We start from the raw sequence: 18,585 nt of genomic DNA, 5'->3' as shown, positions 1-18,585 counted from the left end.
AACTACTCCTGGTATATGCAGGCAGACATCAGCCCAGACAAGTTATGTTCATACCTTCTGCACCCCATCACCCATTACCTGGGAAACATCTTTTAGCCAAATCTGTGAGTTTTGAAATATTGTGGGGTACAAGGAAGAGGCTCAGCCTCTGCTCGAAGCTGTGCAGTCAAGAATGTAAATCTCATACCTCCGGTAGCTGCATGACATCTTTATTTTTATTGGCAAGAGAAGCAGTATACACAGCGACATTGCAGTCTCTTAGCTCATTAAAAATATCTCAATAAATAAAACAAATAAGCAACATATACACTGGAACAGAAAATGAAAAAAAAAAAAAAAAAAGGGGGGGGGTGAGCGGTAGCAAATCATGGAGCAATAAGGAAGAGGCGGTAGAGTGTGGAGGGCAGTCTGTAATCCAGGCTGTACTTGAAACAAATCATGCAGGGAGCTGGGGACACGGTGGGCTTTTTTCTTCTTTTTTTTTTTTTTTTTTTTTTTTTTTTTCTGAGAGCCTTGGTCCAGTTTTGACATTACTGTACAAGAAATCAGGTTTTGAATTTTTAAAAATAGACCAAAAAACGCCCCAAAAAAGAATACAGCTAAGGGGAAGTAAAATCCGAACCCAAAGATTTCTCATAAATGTATTCCTGAATTAAAATTTTTCAGAAAAAAAAAAAAAAAGAAAAAAAAGAAACCCAAATGCACAGACAGACAGACACAAAACCCAACAACAACGAACAACCAGGAATGTTGCTTCTCTTTTCTCTTTGGTCAGTCGCTTGGGAAGAGATGTTGCAAAGTTTCAGACTGTTAGATTTGGTGCTGTTTTCTGCTCAGTCTAAGTGCTCCACAAGAGTTCAGAGCAAGGGAGGTCAAGAGGGGTCTTCTGGACCAGTTTACTTGAGGTTGTTAAGGTTTCAGAAGCTACAAACTTGGATACATCCCAATTCCACTTCAGTCTCAGACACTGGACAGTCTGCAGAGAAGGAGAAAGAAAGAAAAAAACAAAAAAAACCCCACTGAATACAGGACATCTTTCTAAGATATGCTGTCTGGTAAATTCTTTTGCTCTACAAATCAAATCTGTGGTTCGTGAACACCCGTGAACACATGCTGAAACTTGCCCCTGGTCCCAGCAGCGTGGAGGCGCACGGTCAATCCAGCAGCTGGGTGAGATCCAGTGTACCAGGAGCAGCCCTCACCTCCCTTAAGCAAGTGAAACAGGGAGATCAGATGCTCAGGCAAGTGAGATGGACTTTAGAAACCCCACCCACAGCGACTCTTGGCTCCTCCTGCAAAAACCAGGCAAATCCTGCTGGAAATGAATACACTTTCTTTCCATCCTGGGATTACACTTTTATGCAATATCTAAGAACATCCAAAAACAACAGCACAAAAAATCAACCTAAACTCAATTCCTTTGACTTCTGGCTGTATAGCCTAAGTTCAGAGTCTGGTAATGCCACAGCCTTTTTTTGCATTGTGCTGTGAAATGGTAAATCCACAGGCAGGAGGACTGCATCCGTGAAAAAGTCCATATGCTGACAGCAGCATCTCCAACCCCAAGGGATGTTGTGCTAAACCCATTCTCCATGTGATTCCTGGTGATCCAACCCTGTGTATCATCTCTCCTTTGCCCCATTTATCAGGATGTGACAAGATGTAGCAACATATTGGGGAACCCTGCTACCCGTGGGGTTTACTCTGATTGCAGCAACCTGCTGTTGCTCATTTGTGGGCTGATGGGACAAACTCTGTGACCCAGCAGTGCCCATGGGAGATCCCATCGAACTTGGGGGAGGGATGGTTTTGCAGGCAAGATGCTGTTTCTGCCCTCAGAAAGCCACCTCAGCTCATATATCAAAAAGCAGATATAATTATTTCCTCCCACTAAGGAAAACTTCCATTTAGCTTATTTCCTTTCCTTTCCTTCTCAAAGTTATTAATTATCTAATTACAACCACATTCTGCAGACGGACTTGACAGACTGCCCAGGACCACTTAGGAAAGCTTAACTGCTTGGTGTGTGCAAGCAGCAGTGGTTTGTGTATGTGCACGTCGGACAGATGACAGGCTGGCCCTTTCCTAATGCTGACGTTGCCACAGCCCTAGCTGGGGAGGGACATGGGAAAGGAAAATAAAATATAGGGAGGAGGAAGATACCATGGAGCAATTTTCTGATGGTCTTTTTTTAAAATTATTTTCTCCAGCAAGCCGAAGAAAGCGTGGAGGATGTTCACTGCCAGCTAGAGGAGTATCACTGTGCCCTACACTTCTCTACACCTGGTTGCCATGTAAAACAAGGTGAGACCAGGTAGAAAGCAATACTGAGCTGATCTGTTTCCACTGACTTTTTCCATCCCACCCAAGATGGGAGAGGTCGGCACAGAGCTGCTCTTAGAGCAAAGCTCGTGATTTGCAAGCCGACGTCTTTAACCCTGGGTGAGAAGCCCTGCTCTGGCTGCAGCCATAGTGTGGGATCTTGTTTCCACCGGTCCTTTCTAGTTTCCAGCAGCTCTTTTGGCTCTGGCCAACTGGAAAAAGGGGAATTTCACAGAAGCTCAATGCTAACAGGGTGTTTTGGCTTCCCAGTTACAGCTAGGTGAATGAGCTAGATCTACCCTGTGACGCAGGGCTCTGACATGGCTCTCCTATGCTCCCAGGGCTTAACCCATCCTTTCCCATCCCACACAGGGCACGAGGACCAGGGTCATGGTGGGCAGACGTTGCTGCTGCTCAGCCATTACTTGGCTAATGCCTGGTTATCAGCCATGGCAGGACCAGATAATGTGGCAGACTATTTCCACTGCTCTTTTCTGTGATCGTCCACTGCACACTAAGGCAACCTATCTCAGCTGGTGGAGCAATATTATGACCAGATATAGAGGTCACCCAAAGGAAGCTGCTACACCTGGCTATGAAGAGGTTATTCTCTCCAGTTTTGACAGGTACTTGTGTTTCAGTTCACATAGTGTAACATTTTGCTAGTTGTTCTTACCAGATATTCAAAAGAGTAAATCAAAGAGTAAAATCTGCTCATTCACACTCAATCGGTCAGCACGATAGAAGGAAAGAAGTACACAAGATGAAAAAACAGCCCCTGTATCACCCATTCCCTCTGTTTCTTCTTCTCTGGACCTTTGGGATGTTGGATGCTGACTGCTTTTGAAAATCTGGCTCTAAATTACAATTTTGAAAACACCTAAACGGTAACAGAAGGAGGTGAGCATCTTCTTGATGCATGCAGAGACTCACTCTGGCAGTGGGATGTGTGGAAACGTCCACTGCAGGCAGAGAAGTGATGAGATGTATGATGTCTACACCCAACCTGTTCCCCCTCAGTTACCCCCTCCAGGTCACCCAAATAGAGCAGTACTGTACTAAAAACCTGATAGCATCCCACATGGAGCTTAATAAGGTGAGGGAACTTCAGTGGCTTCTCAGTTTGCTTAGAACGGGGGACAAATTATGCTCTGATTCTGTCTTGTAATCCTCATGTCAGAAAACTGGTCCTTGCTCACTGCAGTTTGAGTCTTGGCTGAGTAAGACGGATAATACGCCAAAACACCTGCAGGCTGGTCTTTTCTCTGCTCCTAACCAGTGCTGCCACACCACTGCAGCCAGTGGTGGCTGCCTCCTCCCGCCCCTTGTTTCTGGAGCCCACCTTGAAGTGTCTCAGTAAACCCAGTGCTTTGTGCCTGGGCCCCCAAAGGGCTGGCTCTCATCCTCCAACTCATACACCAACAGGGGAAGCATGGCCCCACTTGCCTTCAGGAGCTATAAAATGAGTCAGTGGGGCCTTTCTGGCTCCGTCCCCTCTTAAATTATAGAGAGCTTTTCCATAATGATTTTGTGCTTTAATGGACCCTCCCAAGGTCGTGCTTCATGTTTATGATCTTTTAATCCCAGAGAGACTCAGCAAGGCACTCGTCAAAGCCTGCCAAGGCACTCAGCTGGCGGCTACTCCTGTGGCACTTCTCAGCTCCGCTCCTGTGAACCAGACCCACGGAGGTTTCTGAATGCGCTCCTGCAGGTTTCCTATGGTGAGGTATGGAGCTATGGGACTTACTCTTAAAAGAAGCAGCAAAGTCCAAAGTGGATTTCACAGAGAGGGTGCAGAGTTTCTTCCTGGCACTAAACTGGTGTGATAGCATGGCAGGACCTTGCAGAGGTCTGCATGTGCCTCAGTTTCCCTGGTTGGGAAACTGCAGTACATCCCTTCCTCTTTTACAGAGCATCTGGGATTTAGTCAATTGGTGCCCATAAGGCACCTTGTGACTCTCCAAGGCATAGCTGAAGGGCATAATACTACATTATAACACTGCATGATTACAGTAGCTGGACTGAGAGATGACACATGGTGAAGCACTCTCTGAATATGGTTTCCAAGGGTTTCTCTTACACCGCAGCTTGTAACACAGAATATAGTCGTTATGCACTGCTATATCACAGACCCAGTGCAGTTTCTTCTGTGAATTAAAGTCCAGTTGCTCTGTTTTTTTCCTTGCTTTAGGAGCATTTCCCAGCCCAAGACCAGAGCATGCAAACCACAAGAGCTGAGAGCTGCTGGCTTGATGTAAGGTGGCAGTAAGAGCACAGCCCTGGTTTCAGGAAATTTTGCAACATGTCCCCAGGGTCTTTGCTTATATAGGATTAGGGTGGTTTTGGTTACAAAGGGATTGAAATAATTTCCATAACATGACCAAGAGTGCAAATGAAATAAAAAATGCAGCAAAACTGTTCGAGTTTGTTTGTTGGTTTTGTGTTTGGTTTTGTTAGTGGTTTTTTTGTGTGTGGGGGTGTTGGTTTGGTTGTTTTTTTTTTTTTTATAGGATGCTTTTTCAAATTCTTTTAAAGTTGAGAATGTAAAAAAATGGTTCTTCCCCTGGGGCCCAGCCTCTCTTTCTCCATGTAGGCTTCAGCCAGCCAAAATCCCTACCGGGAAGGTGCTGGCCCACCTTCTTGCCTTGTGTGTGGGGCTGGGACTGGGGTCAGGCGGTGAGTGGGGGGATGAGGGGTGTGAGTGGCGGCAGGGTGCAGTACACGCCAGTCGCTCACCCTGTGCCAGCTGGTACTGATTTCAGCAATCACCAAGAAATTTATAGACTGTTTCCTCCCCCCTTCCCCTTCAACTTGGGGAAGTAAAAAACAACATGGGTCAACACAGAGACCCCAGCCCTGCTCAGTGGGTCAGTGCAGGGCACGCTGCCCGTGGGCTGACGGAGCTGCCTTCAGGCACCTCCGGAGTGGAGGCGGTTTCTGACCAAGCGTCTTTGCTGAAAGGAGTTTGAATTGCAATAATGAACTTCTTATAAGTGACACCAGCGGGCACGCTCCTCACTGACCCTGCGTGTGGCTGCCCCAGCAGTCCTGGCCAGTTTCCCCACCGACCCACAATGTCCCGGCAGCTCTACTGCCTTTGGCACTGTCCCTGCCACCGTGTTTTGCCTCCTTTGAAGTCTCCCTCCCCAGACTGTGCCTGCTTTTTAAGTATCCCCACAACATTCATTTTAATGGGATGTTAACTTCAAGGGCTGCTTTTTTGGCAGCTGTGGAGGTTTGGAGTCGGGAGCAGCATTGCTGCAAGGCAGGCTGGAGAACAGTGGGGCTGCCTGGGGTGAGGAAGTAGGACACAAGCAGAACAGGCAGCAGTGATGGGCATGGGTGACAAAAGAGCTCTTGTGATCTTCCTCCCTGGGAAACAAACATGCACGAAGGAAACAAATGTTAAACCAGCTCATGAGAAAGTGCCAAACTCAGCTAGAGATCCCCATCACCACCATCTCAAAACTCATCTTTCCAAAATGAAAATAACCAGAAAAGATCAATATAGGGAAACATAAAACAAAAGCCTTCTTGGGCTATCACTGGTCCTCATCCATGCTGTTATTTAAGGTTCCGCTGTACTAGGTTGTTATCAACAATAGTTGATAAGATGTTATGGGCAAGTTACAGGGTGAATGGGGAAGGAGAAGTCCCCTGTTGAGTTGGATCTGCTTGGACATAACACCTGAGCAAGCATGTCAGGCAGTGACCTCTCTGGTTGTTGCCCGCGTGTGTATCTTCAGGGCTGGAGAGCCTTTATATATTTATCAAGAGGAAGAAAATGTGACATAGATGAGTTATTCTGGAATAGTCCAACCACCGGGTTCAAGCAATGCTGTGTTACAGCACAAAAGCGGACGCTCTTGCTTTAGAAAATCAATAAAATGTTTCAGTCGGCGCTAAGTAGCAGCTGCCCTTAATATTTTTTCAAAATAAATAAATGCGGCTAGTTCGGTTATTGCATTATGTCATGCCCCCGGTACGCCTGCCCGCCGCACCAGCGCTGCGTGCGTCTTGCCCCGTAGGCACAGGAACAGGGAAAAACAACAGCAAACAATGCAAAACGTGACTTGGGGGTGCACGTGTCAGCCCCCGTGCCTTCGGAGAGAAAAGGTCAGCATGGGCTGGCGTGAATTTTTGAAATGCCAAAGCAAGCAGCTCCAGCAATTGGATTGTTCTTTTTTAGATTAGGAAATGCCAAGCTGGAGGGGAGGACGAATCTCAGCATATTGACTCTCAGGCCAGAAAGTCTGAATTTGGATTACTTCTGGCCATGAGAGATCTGTCTCGCCTGCCTACTGGGACAGTGGGCTGGATGCAACCTGTAGCAGGCAACCTGGGCTCTGGCAAGCATCCTGTGCTCATCTCTACCCACCTCTGTGACCCAACTCAACCACAGATTTGCCAGCCAAGGGGACTGCCATTAAGACAGGTTGAAGTGTAGAGGTCTGTGATACCAAGAAGGATCTTGCTGGGGACACAGAAATCACCTAATTTGGCAGAGGCTGTCATCGTCACGGGCAGGGTGCCTACATGAGGTGCTCACCGCTGAATTCCCCCAGTTCACCCTTAACCTTCCTCATTCCTGAGCTTGGTGAACGGGGACCATCGCTTCCAGCTGTCTTGAGTATGGCTGCTTTAAAAAAGCATATGGCAAGTATCAGTAGTAATATCCACGGTCAGGTTTGTATGCTTTGCTTTCCAGCATCCTGTGGTTTTTTATCTGCTCAAAACCTTCTGAAACTTATGTTGCTTGAGATGAAAATTTTCCATGCCCAACGGTGATTCCTCTTTCTTGTCATTGTTTTTGTTTTCTGAAGCCTGGGCAAAAAATGGTCCAGCTGTTTTGGAGCACAGGGAGAGTGGAAAACAGCCGTGCTCCAAAAATGCTGAAGGCTTCCCCGTGACTGTGTGTTGGAGGCTGGGATGGCAGTGGGTGGAAAGCTGAAAGGCAGCATGCAAATTGTCCGACTTGCAAAACAGCTTCCCACCTGGACCTGGAGGAAATTAAGTTTGTTTTGACCTCATTCTGAGCCTCCCAAAATCGCCTTCCAACTATGCACAGGCTGAGTGTTTCTGTGAGCCATATGAAGCAGGCCTGAGGCAGGAAGCATGGGGAGTTATTTTGGCTTGGCTCTTATCACAGCACCGTTAAACTTGCAGCCATCATGAAGCATCAGAGATGCGCTAAATTGGAGGAAGGGTGGCTGCCGGAGCTGGCTTCGAGGTGGCCTCATGACCAGCGGTTTGGGACATACACTGGGAAACCAGGTATTTGCTACCTAGACCAGGTGAAATGTGTTCCCAGCAGAGTGCCTGGCCAAGTAAACTGGCACAGCGGCTCCTTAACCCTGGGTGGTGGGATGCCTCTTGCCTCCTTTCTGCCTGAAGAAGAACCTGGTGTCATGTAGCGAGCTGAAGTTAAGGTTTGCCCAAGTGAAGGCTGTGCAGGCAGCCTTCCCTCACTCCTGCCATGCCCACAAACCCTCCAAGCCTTTCTATGAAGGATCCTCCTCACCTGATGCTGTCCTCCCTCTGCCTGCTTCACCCAAAATGAACAATTGCTCCATAGCTGAAGGCAGCACCACTTGTTTTTAGAGAGTGTTTAGAGAAGCTTTTGCTCTGTCAGTCAAAACTGGATGTCAGAAAGTGATATGGGAGTGACACCAGAAGAATTTTCAAGAATTTTCAATTCTGCAATTTCCACGTTGAAATTTCTGCATATAACTTCTATCAAAGAGGCTAAAACTCAAATTCAAACACATGGAGAATTACAGCTGAATCCGTCAAATCTTGTAAGTGCGATTGTGGAAACACAGGTCTCTGTCTAAGGATGGGAAAACTCTGTGTGCACATGTATTGTTCATGTTTATGCATGGTTTATTAAATGCTTAAATATTTTCATAGCAAAGTCAAAGGAAAAAGGGTTATTCTGTTCTGCATATAGCATACATAAAGCTACACTCGCAGCAGGCATCAGCTGGATCTCTACCAAAGGGATATTCTCAAATTATCTCATGGAGTTGACAGCTGTCACCAGAGCCAAAATGGATTGTAGCATATATTAGAAATCTAAAATATTTTTGTGATTTGGATGGTGCAAAAATGCAACTTTTTAGGAAAAATACCATATTGCTTAGCAGCAGCAGGACTTTTGCAAGGAGGTAAACATGTGCCCTTCCTTGTGGGAAAAGGCAGCGCGTGGCAACGCTTGAGAAAGATGGAGAGCCGTATTTCGGAAAGCCATTTCCACACACCAGCATTTTGAAACTTGACCACACCGCAACAGGGTGTCTGGTTGGGGAAAATCAAGGCAGCAGCAGCGTGGGGTGGGACACCAATGCTTGACTCGTGTCCTTGAGCACATCTACCTTGCTGCCCACCCATGTGCCTGGGAAACCAGCCCATAATTGTTGTGCGATAGTCTCTGTGGATACCCAGCTGCCACACAAGGGGCTGGGAAACCTCTTTCTGAACATGACCAGAGGCGAGTAGCAGAGGTGAGGCATGAAGGGGAAACTGAGGCACAAAGGAACAGCACCTTAAAATAGCAGAAATCCCTTGATTTTTAGGCCATTTCTGACCATGAAAGGCTAAAAAGTTAGAGGTGGGGAATAAGTTCCCATCCTCATGGTTGCTTTCTGCCCTCAAGGGAGTGCTGGTTCTTGCGGCTGTAACACAGACCCCTCCATGGGCCAGGAAAGGAAAGAGCCTGAATGTGCAGCCGTCCCTCAAGCAACAGAAAAGGCAGCAGGGCCAGTCTGCAAGGCTTTAGAGGGGAGGAAGCAGCAGAGAAAGGAATTCAGATAATTGTGTACATGCAGAGGCGGGAGAGAGGGCCAAAATCAGATCTAATGCTGCGGGTACAGACAGACTGAAACCAGATACTCTGGCTCGTGTTTTTCTGCCTTTGCTGGTATGAACCCTTATCAACCATCCCCTCTTGAAGTCTCCTAGTTGAAGGAAAGCCACAATTATGTGCATCTTACAGCTGGGAAACCATTTAAAAACATATCCCTTGCAGTTGTTCATTCCTGAGCCGCAGGGTCCCCCCTGCTATCTCCAAAAGTACCCCTTGCCATCTAGAGGAAAGCCTCTAATCTAATTTACTCCAGGCTTTTCAGACCTTGGACGATTTATCTGCCTATGGCTGGTCTGAGGGAAAACCTCCTCCCCGTGTCCGGCAGCTCCCCAGTTTGTTATTGGGAGCATAACTAGTGGTTTGATGGGGATGTGGCATAAGAAAACAGAGGTTTAAGCTTTTTCTCCTCCCTTTGAGAATGTTTCTGTGTCCCCAGCCCCTCCTGCACACTGCTGAGAAAGGTCAATGTCTTGCTCATAGTTCACTGTTTGGGAAAAATTGCTGCCATGAAAGATCCTAAGCAGACAATGGGATAGCCCATGACCCTGGTGCCTCCTGCCCGTGTCTTGTCCTGGCCAGTGGAGCAGGACAGAGCACACCCACAAGACTGGGGATCAGATCAGCTGCTAAAATCAGTTCCTCACTCACAGCTGAAATAAATATGGGGCACTTGTGAGTGCTTCTCTCCTAAGTACCCACAGCAGAGAGCAGAGGATTGATTAAACTTTCTTTCAAAATAAGTCTAATGTCAGAAGGCAGCCCATAATGAATAATCTGGCTTTAAATCCTTTTTTTTTCCCTCACTCAGCTGCAGAAAGGCTCATTGGTGCCCATGGCCACCAACCTAAATATATATTATCTATGCAGTAGATGTCAGGGCATGCTATCCTGGAAGAGCTGCCTGACCTGTAAGGTGCTCAAGTCCAATTTAACAATGCTGCAATGTATTTGTGACTTTATTTTTTCTTTTCACAAGATTATTTTCTTCAATTAAAAAAATAATATAGAAAACTGACATTTTAGAAGTGACTGAGATACCATTTGCTTGCATGGATCCAGTGCAGTTGACGCTGTGTTTACCAAAATGGCCTGTATTTAAAACTGCTTTATTAATCTATAAAGTCTTATCCATTAACATATTAATCAGCAGCTAATTGACTGCTTTTGACTGCCACATACTTTACTATTCTGGTATCTAACATGCAGCTGAACTTCTTGTATCCAGTTCATATTTAAAGGTGGAAAATGAGCTTTTCACTCTTTCAGCTTCAGGCGTACCTCTGCAAGGCTAAACTGCTGGAGCAAAAGAGGTGTCTCCAGCACCAGAGGAGGCTGCGACTCTCACAAACAAGTTTAACACCTCTGCATGCTCTGATCTCTGTTTTTCCTTAGCTCCTTATAACTGAGCTGTTGGTTTTTCCTTGCGGTTTCAGTTTCTTTCTACATGAGAAGAAGAGAGAGACGCTCACCAAAAAGAGAAGCTGAAGGGCTGGCACACCCCATCCTGGACCTGTGAAGTACCTGCAAGCTCAGAGCTCCTCTGAGAAACCAGCTCTGCGCCGACTCAGATCAGCACAGCTCACCCTTGCCCATCAGTGTGAGAAAGCTGAGGCGGCCTCCATTACACCCAGAAGCTCGTGGGCTCAACAGCTTCCCATGGGAAAATTTGCCCTTTGGGGCCCTGAAACACTGAGAAAACCACTTCTGCAGCATTTCGGCTTGTGGCTGATTGTCTTAGCCCAGGTAAAATCAGCTGCCTGGGGCTGGCCTCATGGTGGGGAGGAGAAGCCAGAGCTCTGCAAGGAAGCATTTTGCTGCTGGGACACAGAGTTTCTGTGTTACGTCCTGCCTCCCTGCAGCAACCTCTGGGCAGTTAATAATATTTGCTCCAAGGTGCTGTGTCCGTCCCTCTCCAGAAAATTAAACCAAACAGAAAAAAGCTTTAAACAGGAAGGCACCCCCCCCAAGGAACATTTCCCCCAGTCCTGCACTCCTCCACAGCCTGATCATTGGCCTCTTTGGGGCAGTGGGGCTTGTCGCAGCTGGAGGAGGAGGTAAGTTTGTGGGAGCCCCTTGTTAAAATCTTGGCAGCACATCACTGAAAGCTCAGCTAGAAACTGCCGAAAGGCGGAAGCTGCTAATGAGCAGTTGGAGCAGGAAAAAGCAGAGCTGCTTCAACGTTTGAAAGGATCGTCTAAGCGCCGTCCTCGGCTCTGCCCAGCTGCCTCGTGGGTGGCTCAGAAGAACAAGCGCCAGGGGACACCACCAGCATCTCCTGACCCATGAAAGGGCAAGTGGACAGGGAGAGCCAGCAGCTGGGGGCAAAGAAGGACAGGAGGGAACCAGACACCACCAGCTTTCCCAGCTAATGGAAAAGCAGGGAAAGCCATCGCTCTTTCCTTGGGCTCATCCCCTCTTCTCAGAGACACTCACACATAAACCTGGCTTTGCACAAGAAAGGTGTAGAATAAAGGAGCAGGGAGAGGGGAAAAAGTCAAGGAATGAGATGTTCCTCTTAGGAAGCTCAAGTGAAATACACGTGGTTGGAGAGGAGAGGTAGTGCAGATGCAGACGTGTCCCTAAAGAGTGTCCCTGAAGCTGATGAGGCTTATGCCAAGGATGAGGGCAGTCATCATGTCTTCCTCTACCTCGTGAATCCCCCATCCTCAGCCTCTGGCCTTCTCAGATCAATACAGGCTTCAGGTGCCAGACCACAAGCAATTTTCTGGGCAGGCACTTGGTTCTCCCTGACTGAAATGCATAGTCAAAGCAGTGCCAAAGAGATGGAAATATGTTATGTAGAAATTAGGTAAGGAGGGCAAAGTTGTTACGGGTGTGCCATGCACTTCTATTGAGATGCTCACAGCAAAAGCCATGCAAATCTTACCCTGCACAAGCACAGCTTGTAAGTTAAGGCTTAATTTATTTTAGGAGACAGTTGCATGACCCATTACAGCTTGACAACTTATACCATCAACTGGACTACAATGACTGATTGCGTATCTGTGCTGTTTGCAAAGTAAAATATATTGGTGCTGAAGACAAACATGTTCTTGTAGGCTGACTGAGACTCTCTGAAAGGAAAACATCAACAGGAAGATGGTTCTTCTTCCTCTTGGGAATCCGTGAAGACGGTGGCTCAGGGCAGCTGGCATACATGCAGCATGGTGCAGCATGCTCTGACAATGCTGGCAGTCAGTGTGAAATGTGTCTCTGGTCCCTGTCCGCCTCTACAGGGATAAACACAACTAAGATATGAAATGGGCTGTAAAAATACCCTTCTGCCTCCACCTCAATTTAGAATAGCAGAGAGTATTGGAAAAAGGGAAACCTTTCCTCCTCCCTCTGTGTTCCTGCCAAGATAATAGAAATTCTAGGAAAAACACCTTCTCTAAAAATAAATATATACATCTGCAGCTTTATTCTTTTTCCAAGGGAACTCTTTCGGTCTGGCCTGCTCTGCCAGCAGTTTCCTTATAAGTTCTCCTTATTTTTCCTGTGTGCAGCAAGTATTCAGCTGCAGTTTGCAAACCTTGTGAGTGGCAGCATCCCTGTGGGAAGCGCCAACCATCATTCTCTGGCGCCAGGACTGGGACTGAGCACCAACAGGTCCTACCCCAGGGATGAGACCTTTCCTACCCATTTCCTCAGTTTACCTATCCCTGCCCTGTTTAGATTAGGTACTTCGGGAGCAAGTCTTGCTGTATTTGTACATGGCTGAGCACAAGGAGGAACAGTCTCAGCGTTTTTTCATCAGTGTAGCACAAAGACTCTGTAATAATGTTGACTCCTAAGAGTAAATCAGCAAGTGGATGACAGCAGCCATCCGTTATGACTGACTCAACTGCGCCGATTAATGCCAGTGGAATTAATAACAACAACAAAACCCCTGCTTTAAAAGCATCTAGGGTTTAAACTCCTTCCTCAAAAAAAACCCCAAACCAAAACAAAAAAAACTGGGGCCACCCACTAAAATGCAGAGACAGTTTGCTTAAAATCAATGGCATTTTGTCGGCTTCTGTGAACAATCCACAGGACAGGTACGATCGCCTTACAGACTCGAGGTGCTTTTTAATGTTTGATAGAGTCACTGACAAATAGCAGCTGAAACACCTGTAGACCAGATGTGCACAGCTGTACGTGTGCTGCTGCTGATCAATCTTCAGATTACATCATGCTCCAGATGCCTGACTTCAGAAACGCTTGGAAGGCAGAGCTGGAGTGAGCGAACTGCAAGCTTAGGCATTTCTTTCTTCCCAAGAGCAGTGCTGTGCCTCCTCTGCACGCAACGCCGAGCCCTTTTGTCGTCACCTTGACCTGCACAATGCAACCTCAAAGCAAACAGAGGAGAAACTCCAGCCAGCCATTTGGGGAGAGACGCTGGCATCCTGTAGCCAGGAATAATGCCTCCGCATGATTAATATGCTGGGGAGATGGCCTATGTATCATCCACTCTGTGTTTCTACCACCTGGGACCCAAAAAACCATCAACGCTTGCCTTTCAATTGGTTTATTCTAGTGTTTCTCCACGCTGCAAGACGTGGCACAGCTTCACCATCTCTCTACGGGCACACGCGTTTGTGTGAGTGTGTGTGTGATTTTAATTTTCAGTGGATTCATTCCCTGCAAGAAGTATGCCACTTGTGCCTGTCACACTGGGAAGCAAAATTTTGCCTGCCCTGAGAGAAACCTGGAGGTGATTGCTGAAAAAAGACCCTGGTTTCTTTTGCATTTGGAGTAGAGAGAAAAGTTTTTCTTTTGCTGATGAAGCTGTGTTCACTCTTCAAAACTGGCAAACAGCTGCTGGAGCAGACTCCCTGGAGCTTGGGTGATTTAATCCCCAATTTTTGCACTTATGGACCTTTACAGAGCATCCCAAAAGCCCTTAGTGCAAAGAAGCACAATTCTGTCTCCTTACCCAGCATGCTTCATGTCACCATGCCTGGGTCTTGGCAGAGCTAGAACTCGCATCCTGGGTGATGTTCCCAGATATTTGCAGAGAAAAGGATGCTACTTTGGCATCTTTCCCCTAGCATGAGGCAGTGTTTGAAGAATGTGCCCTCACTCACCACACCCCGGTCCCTGAAGTCAGCAATCACAACTGCTCTGCCTCAGCCCGGCAGTGTTTCACGTGGCGGCAGGTGCAGGTTTTTGATAACCGCCCAGGCTCTGAGTAACGATGGTGATTCAGTGTACGTGTTACTAATCTCCCAGGACTTTCAGAGGGGATTGTACCAGGCCAGGTCTCCATCTGGGATTGATCATCACAGCTTCATTGAAGTCAAGGGGCCAAATTCTCACTTGGAATAAACCAGCTTAACTCCACTGCAGTCAATAAAGCTACTCTGATCTTTTTTTATGGCAAGAATAGTCCAACTCTTTAAAATACATGGGGTTATAGGGTGTTGCCCTCATGCAGAGGGAGTTACATTTTTATACACTGAACAATCTTGCTGGGGTAAGAAGTACTTGGCATCCAGTAAGGCACTGTGGCGCATGCTGGTGATGTTAACCACGTCACGCTTCAGAGAAAGGCACCAACCAGCTGACATGTGGGTCTGAGGCAAGCACAGCTCGGGACAGGAGCTCCTCCGCATTCACCTTTTTGGCTTCCTGTACACGACTGATGCTAACACCATGTCTCTTGTGGAATGATGACAGTGGCTTTGAATATGGGGGCTTGCTTTGCATTCGTTATCTGGTAGTGACTGGGAGGCTCTTTCTCTCTGTCTTTGATGGTCTAACAGCTACATTAACATGTGCACAAGCCTGGCAAGAGCCATCCTGGGTTCTGCATCTCTCTGGGTCATTTCTAGCCTTTACTTCAAGTACCACACTGTATAGTCCTTCTCATAAACTTTATAGCTTTCACCTTCCATGTAGATGGCATTGCCTATGCTTAAAACCAGACCTCTAGACTTCAGCCTAAGTCCTTTCATCCAGCTGCTGCTCTTTAGTTTAATAAGCCCCTTCCCTCCCCCTGCTTTGGTGTTTATAATCATCCCTGCCACCCCTTATCTCCTTGCCAGCTTCTTCTCAAGGCTGACTCTCTGCTGTCTGGGGGTGCCCAACACAACACAGCTTTGCATCAGGAGACCTTTGCAGGACAAGTGGAAGGAGGTGAGGTTACCTGCATGGCTAGAAGGGGCTTTGGAGTTTGTGGAGGGTTTGGTTTGAACATGCCTTGTTTCAGCATGGTCTTGTTTGCTTTGCTTCAAGCCTCTTGGCTGGCTCTGATCAAAAAAATGCTTGAATGTGTGGTTTTTCAGCTCTGTGCACCTTGGACTGTGGTGGCTACTGGAGGGGCTCCTACTTAAGGTAATGGCAAGGCTTTCTGGAGAGGAAGGCAATAACAGCAGCTGTGAATCTCCCTTGGGTCTGGTCATGGGTGAAATATTTTATCTTTATTTTTGTGGTTTCTGATGTTGCCATCCTACTTTGGGAGTGTGGTCTCCTGAGGAGATAGCAGCAACCCATCAGTCCCTGTCTGGGTTCTGAGCAACCATGAATCACTCATTTTTCCAAGACTCATAAGGCTAGCATCATTGCTTCTAACTCTGCTTGAGGTTGGCCGGTTGCTTTACAGGCTTTCCTGAAACTGTTACGTGGGTGATGCTGAGCAAGTAAGTAACGGGAAGCGGGAGAGGGAACGATCTTACTCACAACCTCTTTAGCAACACATTTTCAGCCTGGACAGTGCTGTGAGCTCCCCAGGATGAGAGCTGCCCAACTCACTGCTCTGTTCCAAGAGCCTGCACTCCCATAAACTAACATCCTGAGGGTTCTGATTTCCTCTGCAATGACTAACTAATATTTTTATGGGTTTTTTTTAATGTGCATCAGTGACCTGGGAGTGGACACCAAAGGTGGTGTATTCTGCTTGCTGTCTACCAGCTTTCTATGTTGCTGCTTTGTGCTTCTTTCCTAAAAATAAGCTACCCACCTCAGAGTTCTCATATCAGTTTTTCATCACAGTTCTGGAGTTTATGGCTTTGCAAGAGGTAAAACAAAGCTGATTGCTCCTTTGCTGTTATTTTTCAGAGGGAAACAAACCATCTCACTCCAGCAAGTTCAAACTCCCAGGGGAAGAAATATGCAAAGATGAAATCTCTCTGCTAAAGGAGCAAAAAAGTCAGCGTGCCCTTAGCCGAAGTATTTAATCGCATGCCTAATGTCTAAATGTGTGCCGTTAGCCCCACTGACTTCAGTGGGATTTAGCACATGCACTCAGGATGGATGTTAACATGCTCTGCTGAATCAGAACAGGCTAGCAAATGATTACCAAGAACTTGATTTGTATGCAGCATGCACACAGAAGCCTAGAAAAAGCTCTGGAAAATTGGTTTACATGGTCTTTTCCATTCTGTCGTTCTGAAAAAGGCAGATGTATGTTTTCTTGTTTCCAGTTGTCAGGGTTTTTGAATTTCAGTGATTAAATGAATGGGTTAAGTCAACATTTTCAACCAAATTAGTGTGGATGACTCAGCTCAGCGCCAGCTGGCTGGTCTTGTTTAGGTTTGCCAGCTGTAAGCTGGACTTGTTTGAACCTTGAGTCTGAGCTCTGCTAGGTTCCCACTGAGCTAATAACCTGTATTACTGTGGTACTGATGCAGTCCCCTTTCTGGAGGGGAGGAAGAGGAGTTCTCTGCAACTGTTCAAAACAAGGACTTAGTGCTTTGACTTTGGCAGTGCTGTTCCCCTCTGAATTTCACAAGCTGTCCTAGGATGTGTGGACCTAAGTTAAGCTTGTGCTCCTGTGAATCAGTGGTTTGCTGTGAAGCTGCTGCTGGTGGGCTTCTCATCTGACTGCCTGGGTTTGCAACTGATGCTGAATAGCTTTTCTGCTCCATACAACTGAGTTTTACACACGGCTTATGTTTTCAGTAGAGCACAATGTTCCCTGAAGTTTCTTATTCCCCAGGTTAAATCTGCACATGTGTATGTTTATGAAGTGTGAGGGAGACTGGATGTTGCACTTAATGATTGAAATGGAAGCTTTAAAGGCTCATTAAGAATTCAAATTGAATACAGGTAGAGTATAGGGAAGTATTGGTCTGTCTCTGTCTAGAGAAGTATGTGTGCATGCTTCTTTCTACACGCAGTACACAGATCATATGTGATACCATATTTAGCGTTTAAATATACTGTAGGTGTGTAGGATGTCACTAGTGACTTAATTTAAGCACTTTTCACTCCTTTGTGCTTTTTATCAGTTAAAGATGCTTTTGTTTTCTTTTGAAATTTCTGGTTGCCACTCTTATTCGGGCACGGATTGGTCTCATCATCTACATGCACTCCTCCCCTACACATGTATACACCTACAATACAGCATTTGCCTGTATCGGTAAATATTGGTGTGAATGGATATACATACATGTGATACCTTAAAAGGTGTTCCTCTATTAGGGGGTACAACCATAGGGATACCAATGATAATCAAAGAGATTCTGGTTTTAGACATCACACCTTGTGGAGAGGGTCTCCTCTTCCACCTGATCCTCAGTTCTTAGCGAATTAGAAAATAGCTGTATTTCTTACTACATCCTCACACGAAACATAAATAGGCTGCTAAGGATCAGAAGTTCCTCAACTTAAAGGCTCCCTAAAACCATTAGTTATTTATATTTATAATAGTTACAGCATCAGTAGATGAGTGAATGAAATGAAGTTTTAGGAGTTGGGCCCAGGGAGGTTGGCTGGATCCTTGTGGCACACAATTTTTCCCTGAAGGTGGAAGAAGTAAAAAATGCAAATGGAAAGGAAATCACAAGTTTTCCCTACTTGAATATAAGTGCTGCAGCTAGGAAGGATAAAGGCCGTTACCTAGAGCAGTGTGCCTGTCTGGGAGCTAGTCTCTGCAACATGTCTGAAGCTGCAGCCCACTTGAACCGCAGCTGGAAACCTTGCAGCAATGCAATGTGCTTCTGTCCCTGCGGGACTGGCAGGAAGCCTTTGGAAATCAGCACTCCCCAAGTGAAAATAACTCCTTTGCTTGTGCCATGGCTGCCGGCTGGGGAGGTGTCCTCAGGCTGGGGGAGCTGTTGGGCCACACTTGTCTCCTGGAAGTGCACAGATGCACCCTACAGGAAATTTAACCTGACATCCCACACGATTTGGCGGAACAAAGTGATCTCTGCCCTTTTCGTACTTATTTATATTTTTAGTTGACTGCATAATCTGGCCCTCTAGAAAGTCCCTTCAGGAGGTCACACAGCTGAAATAATAGCTAATGAATTTTAAAAAATTATTTGGGAGTTAAATAGTTTATTCTTCTTTTCCTTCCCTCCCCTCAGTCCCTCTTTGGCAAACACTCCTGGGTTATTCTACCAGAGTCTTTCCCTTCCAGGCCTGGAAGATGCTGCAGAAGCATCTTATTGTGTACGAAGGAAAGACCTATG

The 18,585-nt window shown here is 46.5% G+C and overlaps 1 protein-coding gene across 1 annotated transcript in view; it reads right to left on the bottom strand.

The window, feature by feature from the left end:
• Positions 1–206: 206 nt before the first annotated feature.
• Positions 207–18,585, bottom strand: part of TWIST2 (twist family bHLH transcription factor 2) — a 38,045-nt gene continuing 19,666 nt past the window's right edge. Inside the window, exon 2 of the mRNA XM_026852726.1 lies at positions 207–976. The gene's annotated coding sequence lies outside the window, so the exon portion shown is untranslated. The remainder of the gene's footprint in view (positions 977–18,585) is intronic.

This window comes from Athene cunicularia (assembly GCF_003259725.1).
Source record: "Athene cunicularia isolate RWA chromosome 7 unlocalized genomic scaffold, athCun1 chr7_part1, whole genome shotgun sequence".
NCBI classification, from domain to species: domain Eukaryota; kingdom Metazoa; phylum Chordata; class Aves; order Strigiformes; family Strigidae; genus Athene; species Athene cunicularia.
Note: the sequence above shows the minus strand (reverse complement) of the source record. Positions and strands in the feature narration are given on the sequence as shown.